The sequence below is a fragment of the Mus caroli genome, chromosome 10, assembly GCF_900094665.2.
Source record: "Mus caroli chromosome 10, CAROLI_EIJ_v1.1, whole genome shotgun sequence".
Classification (NCBI taxonomy): domain Eukaryota; kingdom Metazoa; phylum Chordata; class Mammalia; order Rodentia; family Muridae; genus Mus; species Mus caroli.
Genome location: NC_034579.1, coordinates 66,701,677 through 66,702,733, shown reverse-complemented (window position 1 = coordinate 66,702,733; position 1,057 = coordinate 66,701,677).

Genomic DNA, 1,057 nt, shown 5'->3' with positions numbered 1-1,057 from the left:
ACAGACAAGTAGAACAATGGAACAGAATTGAAGACCCAGAGATGAACCCATACACCTATGGTCACTTGATCTTTGACAAGGGAGCTAACACTATCCAGTGGAAAAAAGACAGCATTTTCAACAAATGCTGCTGGCAACACTGGGAGTTATCATGTAGAAGAATGCGAATTGATCCATTCCTATCTCCTTGTACTAAGGTCAAATATAAGTGGATTAAGGAACTCCAAATAAAACCAAAGACACTGAAACTTATGGAGGAGAAAGTAGGGAAAAGCCTCGAAGATATGGGTACAGGGGGAAAATTCCTGAATAGAACAGCAATGGCTTGTGCTGTAAGACCGAGAATCGATAAATGGGACCTCATAAAGTTGCAAAGCTTCTGCAAGGCAAAAGACACCATCATTAAGATAAAAAGGCCACCAACAGATTGGGAAATTGTCCCGAACTATCATTCTCGCTGGCAAGAACACACTAGGACAACCTGAATCTTCTGCAGCAAAAAGCTTTATTGCTTCTTCAGGAGGGAAGACCCAGTCCCTGGAAAATGGGGTGGCTTATATAGCCCTCAGCCATGGCGTTTCAGCACCTGATGTCGCGTGTCAGCTCCTGATTCATTGCTTGCCCATCACCCCATTACTGCACGCCGAGATGGGCAGTGACTAGGCGTGAGTTCACTCTCGCACCTGCATAAAAGGCTTGATTACTAGTTATGTATAGTGGAGGCCAGCGCCATCTTATAATGGCTATTGCTCACCGCACGCAATTGCTAGTGGCATGGCTCTCCACGGGAAAGGGTCGTTACCTATCCTAAATCAGATAGGGGACTAATATCCAATATATATAAAAAGAACTCAAGAAGGTGGACTCCAGAAAAATCAAATAACCACATTTAAAAATGGGGTTCAGAGCTGAACAAAGAATTCTCACATGAGGAATACCAAATGGCAGAGAAGCATCTGAAAAAATGTTCAACGTCCTTAATTATCAGAGAAATGCAAATCAAAACAACCCTGAGATTCCACCTCACACCAGTCAGAATGGCTTAGATCAAAAATTC